Raw genomic sequence first — 14,212 nt, 5'->3', positions numbered from 1 at the left:
CTTGGAGAATTTTGAGCATTACTTTACTAGCATGTGAGATGAGTGCAATTGTGTGGTAGATTGACCATTCTTTGGCATTGCCTTTCTTTGGGATTGGTAATATTACAGACATTTCAAATTGTAAGCCATAGGCAAATATGTCTATTAATGAATAAATTAAAGGAGTAAATTTGATACACATCTTAAGAAAACTGGTTCTATTTATTTACAGTGACAAAAAGATAGAAGTGAAATGATATTGTGTCACCTCTGCCGTTCATTTAGCTTTCTTCTAAAGCTTTTAAATGAAAGACCACCTTGCTACTGCACTTAAATCTACTTTGATATAGTGATTAATAAGAAGGACATCATAGAAGCCATGGAGCTGTCTGGCCCAGCGGTTTAATTCCCTCGGGGCCTGTGTCCCAGAATTCTGCCCAATAGAATAGGTACCACGAGATCCAGGGGACCACATGCGATGAACAGCCTCCTTGCAGAAGCCTAAGTACTTCACATGTCAATACAATAGCTAGTTCGAATTTCATCAAATCTTCCCAGGACTGCCCTCCACTATCCCTATCACCTCATGCTGATTAAGAAAGAGACCCACGACCTCACCTTCGGTAAACTGACCCTGGAAATCAAGCCTAGGTCAGACTTTTCTGATATATCCCATTTACTTCCCGGATGACTCAGAAAGGGGCGGGGGATCCCCTGAATGTCACAGTTTCAGAGTGTCTTGATTGAGGAGCAAGAAGCCAGCTGTCCAGGACACACTCTCCCTTGAAATGAATGCAGACATCACTGGGTCACCTGCACAAAGTCATCCCCAAACGTATTAGACTTGAATCCTTCAACCTACCTTTCTGCCAATGAGACTGACACTCCACTTAGGCAATCTCTGGCAATTGATAACCTCCCCAAATATAGTGAAAGACAAGGCTACTTTTTTCAGATGATAGTAATAGATAATGCTATCGTGTACTCACAGTGTATAAAAAGGAGAAAAAATAAGAAAAAAAAAAAAACTCTGTATAATCTATTTAACTTTCCAAGGACACATTTAAAGAGTTTGGGCACCAAACCACCCTTTTCCAGATGATCACCCTTGTCACCTCAAAATGTTCTCCTAAGGAGCTTCTGTTCCTCATCTCCACTAAAAGCAACACCTAATATGTTCTTCCAAAGCTGGAACTACTGGGATCCATTAGTCTTGATTCTATGTTGATATGCAGATTTCATTTCCCACAATCTTCCCAGTAGATTTCTGCCTCTGGGGTCCCTATCTTTTGAATGTGTTCCGGTCTGTTTCCACTCCTTTTCCTCCAGAATCAGTAGGGGTGGCGTCCACCCTGAGAGCGAGTGGATTGGCATCTTCTCCATCACTGTTAACATTACCTCCTCTCACCAGGCCACTCAAAGTCATAGAAGTCCTCAGGAGTCTACACATATGGGAGGTCTCTAAAAAACTGCTCGCCCTACAAATGTAATATATCCTGACCATAGCCGTGAAGACAACTTAATTCTTCCACACTCCATTCTGTATGTTCTTCTGAAATCCTCAGTCACTCCAGCATCAGTGTACATCTGAGCTAGTGATAGAAACACGTGGAATTTTATCTTGTCATTTCAATCCCATATTTCAAAAACCTTGAAGGAAACCAATGCCTTTACTAATTATTTTCCATATCATAAATATTTGAGTTTTGCTGCTACAGTTCAGTTCAGTCACTCAGTCGCTCAGTTGCTCTTTGCAACCCCAGGGACTGCAGCATGCCAGGGTTCCTTGTCCATCGCCAACTCCCAGAATTTACTCAAACTCATGTCCATTGAGTCGGCGATACCATCCAACCATCTCACCCTCTGTTGTCCCCTTCTCCCGCCTTCAATCTTTCCCAGAATCAGGGTCTTTTCTAATGAGTCAGTTCTTCACATCAGGTGGCCAAAGGATTGGAGTTTTAGCTTCAGCATCAGTCCTTCCAATGAATATTCAGGAGGGACTGGTTGGATCTCCTTGCAAGAGACCATATAACTTAATGTCCAAACTACTGCAAATTTGAGGACGGACAGTGATACTGAATGAGAGGATTTGAATGTGAGATTATTGGAGGCAAGAGCAGAGACTGTCCTGAGCAAACCAGACTGTGTGGTCATGCTGACTCAAGCCTCCTGTTGCCAAAATTCTATTTCAATGCATGCAGTATTTTACAATAAAGAGATAAAAGCTGATGACTTCTGCAGCTTATTCCATTTTCTCCCTCATTCCTTGGCATTCTTTGTGCATGTGTTTTTAAGGAAAAGAAAATTTTTCTCTGGTCCACTATTTTCATCTTTTTGGTTAAATTTTTTTTTTCTATGTGAGTTAGCTTCCACCTAAATCACACCCCTTTCTTTTTCTCTTTCCTGTATCTCTTTAATTGTATCTCTATTTTTTGACTCATGTAGAAATGTTATACTGTAGGTGTTTTTGAAATCATGTCATCTCCATTGGGGATGGTATCTTTTATTTTAAAAACTCTAGAGTTGCTATTTTGAGATCTAATTGTATGGCACTGAATATGTTCATTGCTCATTTGTTTTCACGAAAGCATCCTTAAACCCAGGCTTCTGGGTTAGGACACACCTGCTTGGAAACATTCTGTTCCAGCCAAAGTGTGTAAGGGCGTGAAGAGAGGAGAGGACTGCCAAGCACCATGTGAAATATAAAGAAGCAGGTGGACCTTCCCTCGGGGGTTGTGCACCGAGTCTGACCTGGGTTTCAGAGTTTTTATATGATGAATGGAATTCATTGTCCACGAAAATCATTTTAAAAACCAGTTTGGTAAAGAATACAAAATAAGGTGGGGAGTATTTCACTGAGAAATCTCAATGGAAATTAAATTTAGGGCAGAGCAATGCATTTGCTGGAAAGGATATAGACAACCAGATTTTATCCATGAGTGTTGGCCAATGAAACAACTAATGTCACTTCCCAATCTTGCCCCTACTCCTACCAAAAGTCACAAATGAATGAAACATTTTGTAACTTGTGAACAGGAGTAAATGGAATCTCTCTCCTTAGGGTGAAAAAGCTGCTTTAGGACACCTGGACTTGGACTTCCCTGGTGGCTCAGTGGCAAAGGGTCTGCCTGCCAATGCAATGACTGCTAAATGCTTGTGTACTGAGTTGAGCGAAGGCAGGTGACAGTGTACAAGATGACAGTGAGAACGTGGTGCATGGCCAGGACCAGAAGAAAGCATTCGGGGTTCATTTCATCAACCTCCTCACCCAGCACAGGGCCCTTGGATACTCAGGCTTTGCAACATGTGAGCAAGCAAGAAAATGATGGGGGCGGGGGTGTCCAGTGGGTCCCGAGTGTTGAGCAAGTGGCTGCATGAAAAGCAATAAGCAGAAGCATCCTTTACAGATTGAAAAAACAAAAAATGTTTGGGATTCAGAAAGAAAGCACATTTAACCTGTTTTTCCCGGGTCTGGTGGTGAGTATCATTTTACTGATATTGGCTCTGAACACCATACAGGAGCCTGTTTCTGGTCACCCGAGCTTGACCAAAACTGTGTCCCCAAGGACTTCCCTGGTGGTCCAGTGGTTAGGACTTGGCCTTCAAATGCAGGAGATGCGGATTCAATCCGTGGTCAGGGCGCTAAGATCCCACATGCCTCGAGGCCAAAAAACATCAAACAGAAGCAATATTGCAACAGATTCAATAAAGATTTTTAAATGGTCCACATTAAAAAAAAAAAAAAGCTATGTCTGTCACAGGGAGGTAAGCTGCCCCTGGGTAAGCCTCCCCTGTGCCCGCCCCCAGACTCCAGAACTGGAGTTGGGGGCCCTGCATGTGCCAGCTGGGCCCATGGATGTGCTAAGCAGGGGCCAGCAGTATGGAGGGTGTCTGGGTGCCTCTGATGAGCACCAGCCAGGAGACTGGAGACCTGGTCTGGTTCTCGCTCAGCCACCCACCACATCTCCAGGCCACGGGGCTGCCCTGGACCTGACAGCTGTCACCCTCACCCTGGTCAAGGCCGCACAGCTGCCCGGGGCCACCACGTGCTTCAACAAGGCCTCCAAGAGGAGATGGCAGAAGGTGTGGCTGGCAGAGACTGGACCGCTGCCCTCCTGCTAGTGTGCGAGGGAATCACAGCATTCAGGAGCCGGAAACCCCCTCGGAGGCCCCCTTCCCCAGCCCCCTTGCTTCCCAGGGGCAAAGACTCCGGCCAACTGGCCGTCTGGCCACAGTGGCAGGGCGGACGAGACGGCGGGCGGACAAGGCGCCAGTGGCTGGGATGCTGGCAGACGCCACTCCTCACCGGGCTCTGACGACATCATCAGCTGTTATATTTAACGTTGTCACACTCGGCCAACAGCCGGCATCCCAGCCACAGGGGCTCTGAGACGTTCCCACAGAGCTTCAAGCCCGGTGCAGGTACTGACTGAGGTCACAGTCTGGAAGCACCCAGAAATAAGACGTCATGATGCTGCAGGCGCAGTCCGACAGGAGCCCTTCCATAGTGGGAAGAGACCTGTTCATGGAGCTGTTGGCTGGCACTTTGCACCCAAGAATTCCCTGAGGCAGGAAATTCAGGGAAATTAGTAAGTTCCCTGAAGTCTCAGCTTTCAACAGTTAAAGGGCCAGACTTCGCACTCTGTTCTGTATAATGCCAGCGCCCGAGGTGCTCTGCTTCCTTTTGTTCACTCACCCAGACTACGTCTTCCTCTCCTGCTGCCCTGAAACCCATCTTGGATCCAGAATGGTTAAGATGCCAAAATCAAAGTTTACACTGGAATATCTGACTATTTCCAGCTACTCACTCTGGAGGGGAAGGATTCCTGTGCTGTTGCACTGGGAAGAGACCCATCCATTCTCTGTGCTTCCATTCCATTTGTCCAGTAAAGGCCTGGCTTTGACGGCATCCGGGACCATTGTCAGGCTAAGAACGCACTGATCTGAGCTCTAACATCTCTTGAATAAGGGCACTGGGGTCCCAGGGCAGCCCTGCTGCACGTGCTCCTGTGACATCATGGCTCCCTTTCCCCTTGCTTCTTCTCTGTGGTTCTATAAGTCCCATGTTACTTTCCCAGGACCCTCGGTTAGGGACTGTCCCCTGCGTGTCATTTTCTCATATGCCCTGCCATAGATATCCACCATTCAACCCTTCCTCCCCAAGCTACTTCCTAAGTTACATAGCAGTGACCTTGATTTTGCCCTTTTCTACAGTTGCTGCAAAAGAAATTCAGGGAAATCTTTAAGCAGCCTGGACAGAGAGAGGTGATCCCTGCGGGGTTGACTTGAAAAGTGCCCAAATTAAAGGAGGTGTAATAAAACTAGTTCTGAACTCTCCCCAGGAAATGCTCCCTGGTGAGGAACTGAATTGAGGAAATTGCTTGTGTTCAAGCTGTACCTCTGAATCACGGGGTCATTATTACACCCATTAAAACTCCTACTGAATTCCAGGACGTCACAGCAGGGGCCTGGAGAGGTTCCCAGGGGAGGTTCCCTAGCCCCAGGGGAGCTTTCTGACCAGCCTCCCTTTGAAGCACTCTGAGCTGACTGGGTCATTTCCAACTGTGACTGGTCTGCATTTTGAATTATATTAAATCACATCAAATCAACAAATGTAAACTCTGTGCCTTCCACTTGCCAGACTCTGGGCCTGACCCGGGAGCTGAAAAACCTGGAGAGGTTTCCTGAAGCGAGAACTCCCAACACCTGAGGTTTTGAATGAATCAAAGCACATGAGAACTGTGCCAATGGTTAATTATCAAATGGGACAGGTGGCCAAGAAATTCTGATGCAGAAGGAAAGAAAAGAGAGAGGAGCTGTCGAGGAAGATTCTGGAAGGATGGATTAAGCTGAACCCACAAACCAAGGGAAACAGTGCATGTGGAGAGAAGAAATGAGATTCTCCAAAAAGGACACCTGGCAGGAACAGCCTCGGAGCACAAGAGGAACAGGGAGACCTTCAAAAGCATGTCCACTCCATCGGCTGCAATGTTACCTCCTTAACACAGCCCCAGGGCCTGAAGAGTCTGAGTTGCTGAGAAAATTACCCATTTGCCAACCTCAGGGTAAACAGAAACCCTTGGAGGGAAAGACACCGGGCAGTTAAAAATGGCACCATCTTCATTAGGAGACAAAGGAACTGCAATGACTATTGGCCCCAAGACTAAGGCACAGGCTTCACAAATTCTCTGACTTTCCCTCTCTTCACTTGTGAGCTGGGGAATGAAGCAGCAGGCCTTCCTACCACATGGGATCCTTGCAGGAATCACATGAGGACAGGGGTGTGACGGGGATAGGACCTGAGGGGCTGCATGACTGCAGGGTTAGCGGGATGAGCAGGAGAGGGGAACACGGTGCACTGATCCAGGCAACAGCTCTGCAGTAGGAGACACTGCCTGCATTTTAACCCCACGCAGACACCAACTACCGGGAGAGGTTACATCATCCCTTGATACCTCGGTTTCCTCATCCATTAAAAGGTGGTGAATACAATCCCTACACTTCATAGGATTACACGAGCCAATACCTGTGAAGCTCCCAAGGCATGCTTGGTAGAGCGTAAGTCTTCAATTAACATAAGTTGTTTATTATGACCACTATTTTTCTTATTATTGAGGAGGACCAGTTACTGATATCATTCAGAAGCTTCAGGCTGACATGGATATCCTGGCTAGAGACCCTGGAGATGACATTGCATTCTGGAGGCTGAATTCCCTCTTCTTCCTTGGAAATCATGCTTTTTCTCTTAAGACCTCCAACTGATTGGGTGAGGCCCTCTCATATAAAGGAGGGTAACCTGCCATCTGCTTTCCTCAAAGTTTACTGATTTAAATGCTAACCTCATCTAAAGAAACCTTCTCAGTCACCTCTAGACTCATCTGTGCCCAATATCTAGGCCAGATGGCCCACTCACGTTGACATACAAAATTATGCACCACCACTAGGCCAGGCTTCTCTTGTGAACCTCTTTTTCCATCTCTCTACAGAGACTCTGGTACTTCGCAGGTGCTCAGTGAACACTTAGCACGTGGACGGTTGGGTAGGTTAGTGATTCTGTATAATCCCTTAGAAGCTATTGTATTTGAGATAATCTTTTTTCAAAAGAAAAAATCATCCATGTCTGTTTTGGCGTGAAACAAATGGACTTTTTTGGGGAAAAAAAAGCATTTGCTGTTCTATTTTGAGTCTTCCCCTGTGGACCCCAGAGGCTGACAGCATCCATAGTCCAGCAGACCAGCCCTCCCTGCCCCGGCTCACACCCCATTACAAAGAACATCACCGTCTGGAGGGCAGAATGGGAAAGGGCGGGAGAGTTAACTCCTGCCAAGAAACGAGCCACAGCCCCTCTGCCTCAGGAAACAGCCAAGGCAGAGAGGAAGCTGCTGCAGGTGTCTGTTCCAGGGGCTCCCATGTTTATGCGGATCCCCAGGATTTAGGAAAACAAGCCACTGATGGCCTAGCCAGTGTTTACAAGTTGCTTAGCAAACATATTTGTATTGAAGTTGGACAAAAAAGTTCATTCAGCGTTTTCTATAAGATGTTATGGAAAAAAAACTCGAACAGACTTTTGGCCAGCCCAGGAAATGTCTGATCAATAATTCAACCAATGTGTTTCGAATTAAATGTGACCCCAAGCCAGCCTGATCCAGCTGTAGTCTGTCTCTGCCTTCCTCTTGTAATATCTAACCCATCATGTGAGATAAGGCTTGGGATTGCCGAAGTTTGTGGTACAGAGAACTGTATACAGGATATAATTCAGATCAGAGAATTACAAGATTTCTGAACTGGAATGAAGCAAGACATCCAAACCCCGGAAGCAGACCCAGGTGCTAGATGACATGCTCAGAGTCACAAAGCTGAGTAATTCTGGGACCTAAATCAAGTGGGTCGGCTCCTCTTGGTCCAGAGACTTTGGACCACTGTGGTTTGCCATCATTGAGAGAGGTTATAGGTGGGGAGGACTAGTAAAAGGTAACCAGTTAGGCTATAATTTGAAACCGTACAAAAATGCTTGCTGGTCTAAAATTTGACTCACAGTTTAGCTCAAAGATAAATTCCATGATTTCTCTCTGGCCAAAACTGGTATTTATGGCATTTGAGTGAGCAGTAAATTACCAGTTTCAAGCAAAAAAAAAAATGTCCTTTCTATATGTTCACAAACATATCATCACCTCCAAATACTACATCACTATAATAAAATACATGGCAAATCAGCTTATTATATTGGGGGTAATTTAATCAATTGACTAATCTATATTCTACCAATTCATGTATGTGACACAGTTACAGCATATTTACAAAAATGACTTCATATTAATGAGTGAACAAAATGCTTTAAATACTAACCTCATCTCCTCTATATATGTTTATCAATTTATGAGAGTGAGATGCTATCTAGATGTGTAAAATTACATTTATCTATCATAAACTTTCCATAACATTCAGCTTGAGAATGATGATTAAGAAAGATCAGGACCCAAAGTATGTAAAAATTTATCTGAAGAATTTCACACTTACGTGCTTAGGCATCCCTAACATTAATTGTGATTGCCATGAAGACCATTATACTTGTTCATAAATATCTCCAGTGTTCACCATACCTCCGTCCCTGACCCAGAGAAGATCCCAGAGGGAGAAAAATTCAGTCTTCCTCTAATGAAATACCCAACAAATTCCATTGTTCAACCAGAGATGACAACCAGTGTTTTTACATGAGAATTTCTTCCCTGCTTTTATCAGGAAATTTATGTTGTTCTAAATCCCAAATTCTAGGAAAAATCAATTGTGAACTCAGGAAAACTTGAATAATTCTAATTTTCCTGGAAGGAATAGAGTTAACAGGTAAGACATTATTAGCTCAATGGAAGTCTCTAATTCAAGTAAAAAGCAATAGCAGGAAGTGCTACGTGGGGAGTCCAAGGTTAAGATCTATTAATAAGTTTCTGGAAACTGGGATCAGAGCAAGGAGCAGAAGAGTGTTGTGATTTAATCAGTGCCTGTTGCCTGTGATCATTGCCATGTTATAAGAGTGTATTCTTGGGGAACACATGTATACCTGGGGTGGATTCATTTTGATATTTGTCAAAACTAATACAATTATGTAAAGTTTAAAAATAAAATAAAATTAAAAAAAAAAAAAAAAAAAAGAGTGTATTCTGGTCCTGTGTGCTCCTAACAGTACACTGTTATTGCAAAGAAAATAAATATTAATACATATATAGAACAAGATGTACTTTATACAAATTTTATGAGTGTTTCCAGAAATAGCAAGTTTGAAACGAAAAATAAATACTTAAATTGGCAATATTGACATGTGTTTCTTTATGCTGTGAACCACACCAGGAGAGCTAAATGTTACATTATTCAAATATACCCAATAACATTCTCTAGTGTTTGAGTATTTGCTATGGACTACAGTTCTTTGTAAATATTTAAACAGAAGAAATGCAAAGAGAAAATGTCAGTGCAGTGCTGTGGAGACTACATGTGAAATTTGAATTAGCAAAACAAAAAATTAAATTAGCATAACTGATAGTGATTTCAACAGCAACACCAAAATCAGGGCAAGTAGACAAAACATTTTAATTGTTAAAAAAGAAAACCAGTGACATATGCCTTCATGCTCAAATGAAGGTGCTTTTGAACAAATAATAATTAGATCAACTCAAGACAAAAGGCAAGAAAAGCATCTACATGTGGAATATTTGTTGCAAAACAAAGATCAAGAGTATCACATGGGGAAATTGACACTTTAGGTGTGACTTTTTACATGGAATCTTTTAAATATCAGTATTTGGGATAATGAGGCTTCCCTGGTGGCTCAGATGGTAAAGAGTCTGTCTGCAATGCAGGAGATCTGGGTTCGATCCATGGGTCTGGAAGATCCCCTGGAGAAGGAATGGCTACCCACTTCAGTACTCTTGCTAGAGAATCCCATGGACAGAGGAACCTGGAAGGCTACAGTGCATGGGGTCACAAAGAGTCAGACACGACTGAGAGACTAAACACATTTGGGATATCTTTCCATTCTGAAATGGTTTTTGTTCGGTACATATTTGGTATTAATGTTACCTTCCTTGAATCTTTTCTATTATCAAATATTTCTATCAGGAAAATATCCCTTTTACATGTTATCAGAAGATTTAATCCTATCATAATGCATCAGTTTACAAAAATAATAAACCACACAAATATTATGATAAATTTTGCTTGCAGAAAGCCATTCAAAGTTTTAGTATAATCCTATGACAATAAAAGTCATTCATCGCTTATTGAGTATAACCCTGTTATAGTAATCATTCATTATTTATCCAGTTATTATTGCAACCCTATTATAATAAAAATAATTCATAATTAAAAATACATATACAAAGCAGGAAAAATAAGCCTCTCTCAGACTTTCAGAGATTCCTTAGAATTCCCAAGAATTCTGATTTCTCATTCTCAGATCCCAAATATTAATATTAATTAAAGATTTGTTGGGAGTTTGAAAACACTATACCCAATGGTTAAGGTAGTAAGAAGACACACTTTATAATGTAGATTTTTTAAGGCAGGAAGTAGACTTCTGTCAAATAATGCTATCCACTGTAATAAAAGTTAACATGGAAAGGTATACCGAAGTTTACTGGAAGATGAATAAATTGTGTGAAATGAAATCCATGTTGCTTTGGTGATATGATCCAAAGGTAAAACATCTCTTCTAATTTTCAGTACCTGTTTAGAGGTAATTTGTATTTCACTTAGAAACATTTGACAGAGTTGGTTTCCTTAAACAATAGTATTACTAATAATCAGTTACCAGATCCACATCCAAGGAGCGGTGGCTGCGCTGGCTCAGGAGGGCAGAGAGGAGCTACTCCACGTTCAAGGTCAAGAGGGGCAGCTGTGAGGAGATACCCCTCGTCCAAGGTAAGGAGCAGCGGCTGCGCTTTGCTGGAGCAGCTGTGAAGGGATACCCCATGTACAAGGTAAGAGAAACCCAAGTAAGACGGTAGGTGTTTCGAGAAGCATCAGAGGGTAGACACACAAACCATAATCACAGAAAACTAGTCAATCTAATCATACGGACCACAGCCTTGTCTAACCCAATGAAACTAAGCCATGCCATGTGGGGCCACCCAAGATGGGCGGGTCATGGTGGAGAGGTCTGACAGAATGTGGTCCACTGGAGAAGGGAATGGCAAGCCACTTCCATATTCTTGCCTTGAGAACCCCATGAACAGTATAAAAAGGCAAAATGATAGGATACTGAAAGAGGAACTCCCCAGGTCAGAAGGTCCCCAATATGCTGCAGGAGATCAGTGGAGAAATAACTCCAGAAAGAATGAAGGGATGGAGCCAAAGCAAAAACAATACCCAGTTGTGGATGTGACTGGTGATAGAAGCAAGGTCCAATGCTGTAAAGTGCAATATTCCATATGAACCTGGAATGTCAGGTCCATGAATCAAGGCAAACTGGAAGTGGTCAAACAGGAGATGGCAAAGGTGAATGTCGACATTCTAAGAATCAGTGAGCTAAAATGGACTGGAATGGGTGAATTTAACTCAGGTGACCATTATATCTACTACTGTGGGCAAGAATCCCTTAGAAGAAATGGAATAGCCATCATGGTCAACAAAAGAGTCCGAAATGCAGTACTTGGATGCAATCTCAAAAACAACAGAACAATCTCTGTGCGTTTCCAAGGTAAACCATTCAATATCACAGTAATCCAAGTCTATGCCCCAACCAGTAATGCTGAAGAAGCTGAAGTTGAAAGGTTCTATGAAGACCTACAAGACCTTTTATAACTAACACCCAAAAAAGATGTCCTTTTCATTATAGGGGACTGGAATGCAAAAGTAGGAAGTCAAGAAACACCTGCAGTAAGAGGCAAATTTGGCCTTGGAATACAGAATGAAGCAGGGCAAAGGCTAATAGAGTTTTGCCAAGAGAAAACACTGGTCATAGCAAACACCCTCTTCCAACAACACAAGAGAAAACTCTACACATGGACATCACCAGATGGTCAACATCGAAATCAGATTGATTATATTCTTTGCAGCCAAAGATGGAGAAGCTCTATACAGTCAACAAAAACAAGACGGGGAGCTGACTGTGGCTCAGATCATGAACTCCTTATTGCCAAATTCAGACTGAAATTGAAGAAAGTAGGGAAAACCACTAGACCATTCAGATATGACCTAAATCAAATCCCTTATGATTATACAGTGGAAGTGAGAAATAGATTTAAGGGGCTAGATCTGATAGATAGAGTGCCTGATGAACTATGGACGGAGGTTCATGACACACTGTACAGGAGACAGGGATCAAGACCATCCCCATGGAAAAGAAATGTGAAAAAGCAAAATGGCTGTCTGGGGAAGCCTTACAAATAGCTGCAAAAAGAAGAGAAATGAAAAGCAAAGGAGAAAAGGAAAGACATAAGCATCTGAATGTAGAGTTCCAAAGAATAGCAAGAAGAGATAAGAAAGGCTTCCTCAGTGATCAATGCAAAGAAATAGAGGAAAACAACAGAATGGGAAAGACTAGAGATCTCTTCAAGAAAATTAGAGATACCAAGAGAATATTTCATGCAAAGATGGGCTCAATAAAGGACAGAAATGGTATGGACCTAACAGAAGCAAAAGATATTAAGAAGAGGCAGCAAGAATACACAGAAGAACTGTACAAAAAAGATCTTCATGACCAAGATAATCATGATGGTGTGATCACTCACCTAGAGCCAGACATCCTGGAATGTGAAGTCAAGTGGGCCTTAGAAAGCATCACTATGAACAAAGCTAGTGGAGGTGATGGAATTCCAGTTGAGCTCTTTCAAATCCTGAAAGATGATGCTGTGAAAGTGCTGCACTCGCTATGCCAGCAAATTTGGAAAACTCAGCAGTGGCCACAGGACTGGAAAAGGTCAGTTTTCATTCCAATCCCAAAGAAAGGCAATGCCAAAGAATGCTCAAACTAGTGCACAGTTGCACTCATCTCACACGCTAGTAAAGTAATGCTCAAAATTCTCCAAGCGAGGCTTCAGCAATACGTGAACCATGAACTTCCAGATGTTCAAGCTGGTTTTAGAAAAGGCAGAGGAACCAGAGATCAAATTGTCAACACCCACTGGATCATGGAAAAAGCAAGAGAGTTCCAGAAAAACATCTATTTCTGCTTTATTGACTATGCCAAAGCCTTTGACTGTGTGGATCACAATAAACTGTGGAAAATTCTGAAGGAGATGGGAATACCAGACCACCTGATCTGCCTCTTGAGAAATCTGTATGCAGATCAGGAAGCAACGGTTAGAACAGGACATGGAACAACAGATTGGTTCCAAATAGGAAAAGGAGTACGTCAAGGCTGTATGTTGTCACCCTGTTTATTTAACTTATATGCAGAGTACATCATGAGAAATGCTGGGCTGGAAGAAGCACAAGCTGGAATCAAGATTGCCAGGAGAAGTATCAATAACCTCAGATATGCAGATGGCACCACCCTTATGGCAGAAAGTGAAGAGGAACTCAAAAGCCTCTTGATGAAAGTGAAAGAGGAGAGTGAAAAAGTTGGCTTAAAGCTCAACATTCAGAAAACGAAGATCATGGCATCTGTTCCCATCACTTCATGGGAAATAGATGGGGAAACAGTGGAAACAGCATTAGACTTTATTTTGGGGGGCTCCAAAATCAATGCAGATGGTGACTGCAGCCATGAAATAAAAAGACGCTTACTCCTTGGAAGGAAAGTTATGACCAACCTAGAGAGCATATTCAAAAGCAGAGACATTACATTGCCAACAAAGGTCCGTCTAGTCAAGGCTATGGTTTTTCCAGTGGTCATGTATGGATGTGAGAGTTGGACTGTGAAGAAGGCTGAGCGCCGAAGAATTGATGCTTTTGAACTGTGGTGTTGGAGAAGACTCTTGAGAGTCCCATGGACTGCAAGGAGATCCAACCAGTCCATTCTAAAGGAGATCAGTCCTGGGTGTTCTTTGGAAGGACTGATGCTAAAGCTGAAACTCCAATACTTTGGCCACCTCATGCAAAGAGTTGACTCGTTGGAAAAGACTCTGATGCTGGGAGGGATTGGGGGCAGGAGAAGGGGATGGCAGAGGATGAGATGGCTGGATGGCATCACTGACTCGATGGACGTGAGTCTGAGTGAACTCTGGGAGTTGGTAATGACAGGGAGGCCTGGCGTGCTACAGTTCATGGAGTCACAAAGAGTCGGACCGGACTCAGCGAT

General features: G+C 43.0%; 1 long non-coding RNA gene across 2 annotated transcripts in view; it reads right to left on the bottom strand.

Moving 5' to 3' along the window:
* The window catches only part of LOC112448884 (uncharacterized), an 82,768-nt gene that overhangs the window by 32,929 nt on the left and 35,627 nt on the right, over nucleotides 1-14,212 (bottom strand). The window contains exon 4 of one of the 2 annotated variants that reach the window (XR_003037352.2): nucleotides 10,539-10,923. The exons of the other annotated variant lie outside the window; for it this stretch is intronic. This is a non-coding gene — a long non-coding RNA (uncharacterized lncRNA). Of the gene's footprint in view, nucleotides 1-10,538; nucleotides 10,924-14,212 lie in introns of those variants that run through there. 2 annotated transcript variants of the gene reach the window in all.

This window comes from Bos taurus, chromosome 11 (genome assembly GCF_002263795.3).
Source record: "Bos taurus isolate L1 Dominette 01449 registration number 42190680 breed Hereford chromosome 11, ARS-UCD2.0, whole genome shotgun sequence".
Taxonomy (NCBI): domain Eukaryota; kingdom Metazoa; phylum Chordata; class Mammalia; order Artiodactyla; family Bovidae; genus Bos; species Bos taurus.
The sequence above is the reverse complement of the archived record's forward strand: the minus strand, read 5'-3'. Positions and strand labels throughout refer to the sequence as shown.